Source organism: Protobothrops mucrosquamatus, unplaced genomic scaffold (genome assembly GCF_001527695.2).
Source record: "Protobothrops mucrosquamatus isolate PMUCROS unplaced genomic scaffold, P.Mucros_1.0 scaffold207, whole genome shotgun sequence".
Classification (NCBI taxonomy): Eukaryota; Metazoa; Chordata; class Lepidosauria; order Squamata; family Viperidae; genus Protobothrops; species Protobothrops mucrosquamatus.
This window is the reverse complement of record NW_015386562.1, coordinates 196651-200806: the sequence shown is the minus strand read 5'-3', so window position 1 is coordinate 200806 and position 4156 is coordinate 196651.

The window sequence follows — 4156 nt, the reverse complement described above, 5'->3', positions numbered from 1 at the left end:
TTATAGGAAAGGAGAGATAAAATTTAATCCCTCTTCATAATGTGACCAAAGCCATTCCTTCAGACAAAACGTCTTATCAGAATTAAACCAAATATTTGAGACTTTATAGTAGTAACAATTGGTCCTTTGGACCTATGTTTCCACATTCAGCATGCCTATAATGAATATTATCTGTTTCTGAAGAACCTACCTTCAGAGTTTGATGAAAGAAATATAATCAGCTTCACTTTCTTTAAATGAGCCCCAGACAGCAGGATGGAAGAAAGATATCTTTGTAATAGAACATTGGCCTGCTGTTTCTATGAGCTGTTGCTGCTGGTGGTGTTGGTTTTTTGGAGAAACCTCTTGCTGTTTATCCATCTGTGCCTGCTTATTTGAAGACGTGGCCCATTAATGAGAGTCCAGAGATCCCAGTAGTGTCTACATTAAATTCCATCCCCAGTCTAGTTCTTAACTTCTTTACCTATCTTTGCTTCCTATAGAGTTGAACTTTTGCTTCAGAAATGTATGATTTCATTGCAGTAAGATAAAATCCTGGTTTACGATTGGAAAGATTACGGTAAATCGTTTTTGTAGGCTCAATTACCTAATTACTAAATACATGGTTGAGCTGTTCTAGTACACAATGACCTGTTCCAGTTCAAGAGAATAGCATGGAAATGGAGTAATAAGTTCTCACGGCCTTTTATATTATTATTTTTAATTGGATTGTGTTGATGGACTAATAAAATATTTTTATTTCTTATAAAGGATACATAATTTTGAGCACTTATGTTTCCTATTTTGATAATGAAATGTCTGAAAGAAAACAACCAAGCTCAAAGAGCACCAAGGACTGCATACATAATTTTCTTAGAACAAGAATTGCCCTTCAAAATAATGTCTTTTGAAGACCCCAGGGAACATAACCAGCAATGACATGATATGATTGGAGTATGTACAATCAATTTGGGCATATGGAGACCTCCGGGAAAAAAATAATGTAAAATGAATCCTTAGCTTACTCAGAAAAGTTACTATCACAAGAGCAGCTGTCAGATCACCTTACCATTATCATTGCTCTCTTTTTGGACACCCTATTCTACCCTCCTCTTCCTTCTCCTCCTCCTTCTCATCCCACGCACCCTGCTCCTTCTGCCTGTTATAAATACCTATAAATTACATCCAACACATCCCTCCAATCCCAAGTGAATGGATGTGCACAACTTGACCAGCTCTCTCATCTTTTTTTTTCTCCCAGCAACCAAAGATTTGACCACTGACCAAGCCTGACTTAATCAAATAAATCTCAAGATGGACACAGGTGTTGTCAACAGAGGTTGAAACTTAGGATTTATCTATTTATGAAGTAGGTTAAAAGAATCATGGAGAAAACAGCAAATCTCTTAAAAAGATGCATGAAGAAAATTGTGTACATATTAACATCTCAGAATGGATGGGTCCTTAGCCCTCTTCTCATTTAAGAAAAATATCAAAGCATCGGTCTTCTGCAAATCTTACAGCAACCATTTGTTAACCCTCTACTCTGCAAAACAAGCACAAAAACATAGGGAGAAAGCCTGGGGCCCACCCAACCTGAGTAATGGGCTTGGAAGTGTTGGGCAAACTAAAGAACATGCAGCTATGCTTTATATATATATTCCTTTAAGGTTTTTGAATAATATATCAGCAACCTAATAAAAATGATCTATCTCTTGAGGATTTCAGGCATACTATTTTATTGATTGGCATAAAATACTGTAATACAGTGACTTTGAGCTAAATCCAATCCTCTGACTAGAAAATAAGCAGATTTATTTGTCTTAATATAGAAATTAATAGTTTTGGGCTATTATTATATTATTAACAGTTTCAGACCATTATCATAATCCTTCAGATTTGCTGAACTAGATTTGTAATTGTCAAAAAGACATAAAATTATGGAACAAAGTAAAAAGAGCATGTTTGTTATGCTTTTTTTTTGAAAGATGTTCCTACATAGAAGCATAGCAATCAAAGTACCTACTGACTAGATTGGAGGAGCCATACTTTTAGAATTACTGAATGCATTTTAAATTGTTGTACTTAAAGAGCAATGCTGTAATTGCCTGACCTATGAAACAGCATACAGCTCACTACTTTTAAAGATGTAGTTGAAAGCATCCTTAGGTTCAAATTATCATACTTAATACATATTATGAAGACTTAGCTCTCTGGAAAAGGCTATGTTTGTGTGGTTGCCAACTTCATGACACACGATCATCCAAAAGCATTCTTTTTTTTAATTACTAAAACCAAGTCCCAGTTTATCTAAAATAGATTTCCCATGTATTTTTTCTCAAACTATTTTTGTTAGAATACTTCTACACTTCAGTTCAGTCATTATTATTATTATCATTATTATTATTATTATTATTATTATTTTATTTATTTTATTTTATTTTATTTTATTTTATTTTATTATTTTATTTTATTATTTATTTTATTTTATTTTATTTTATTTTATTTTATTATTTTATTTTATTTTATTTTATTATTTATTTTATTATTTTTATTTCTTTTATATTGTGTTTTTATTTCTTGTAAGTCACCTTGAGTCGCTGTGAACAAGTTGGAGGCAATATAAATTTTCCAAATAAAAATAAATAAATAATAAATTATTTTGATCTTATCATTTTAAAATAAGGAACAGAAACAGCCACAACACATAAAAGAACACAATACAACCTCCCCAAGAAAAATAAGTAACTTCTTTTAATAAATATAAAAAACACCTGGTAGGCAAATACCGTAAAAAGCATCTTCAATTATTCCTAAAAGATAATTGGATTCTATCACTGGACTTTCTTTCTATATCTCAGTTGGTTTTTCCAAAATGCCGTAGTCTTCTTTTTCATTACTTTAATCCATAAGCCACCTCATTCTTTCTGGATCATTGCCTACTTCAGTTTGCCATCCCTAACCCCCCAGTAATTCTAAAAGAACCCTCTTTCTTGAATTTTCAAATTTTCAGAGTCCCCTTCTGCCTCTTCCTTCTGGGGCTCAACACTCACTAACATATGCCATGATCAGTTTTCTCTGTTGTACTGCAGCATCAGGAATAGTGGCAGCAAATATAAAGAGTTAAGAGATAGGTAGACTATGTTAGGCTCATCTTTTTTCTAAATTTTGAACTTATTTTAAAACATGGATTTTAAATAATGTTTTCTTATTTATGACTATTTCACCATTACTCCATAGATGTGTCTACTATTACTACAGAGCAAGTCCCATTACATCCTTAATAGATAGATAGATAGATAGATAGATAGATAGATAGATAGATAGATAGATAGATAGATAGATAGATAGATAGATAGATAGATAGATAGATAGATAGATAGATAGATAGAGATAGATAGAGATAGAGATAGAGATAGAGATAGAGATAGAGATAGAGATAGAGATAGAGATAGAGATAGAGATAGAGATAGATAGATACAATAGGAATTTTTTATTTATTTCAAATGGTTTTTCTTCCTTTCTATATTGAAACATCTTTGAGAGTCAGAAATCCCAGAATCCTTGGAAATAACTAAATAACTTTTCACAATTGAAGTAATGAATTAAGGAGTTTCAAATGAAAATAAACCCACATTTAAAATATACAAAACAATTCCTTGTTGCTGTTGGATACTTGATGAGCTATATTAAGATGCTGTTGTAAAGGATTGTACTAGCAAAAGATGTTATTTTCAAGCAAAATGAGTTAAATAAGTTAAATAAATTTAAATAAGTTTTAAAGATGCAGTTCTTTGTGTGAAAATAATTTGATTTTATGCATTTATTGTAATCAGGGCTCTTTTTTTTCATAGAACGCCCAGAACAGAGTTCCGGCACTTTTTTTGGATGGAACCTTATAGGGTAGGCAAGGCGGGTTGTATGATGTGCGTGAGTTCCAGCACCTTTTTTTTTTTTTTTAGAAAAAAAGCACTGATTGTAATGTTTTAATGAAATTTAAAGGAAAAGGTAGACATAAATATAGTTATAAGGGGAAAGGCAATGAGATTGATCTGTTTATCCCTTGTCCAAATCCTCAATTTTATTATTGATATAGACTTTTCTATTTTTACCGAAATGATGAAGAATACATTGAATAGTTCAGGTGTCTTTGGATAAATTTTGGAAAAAAGCTTTT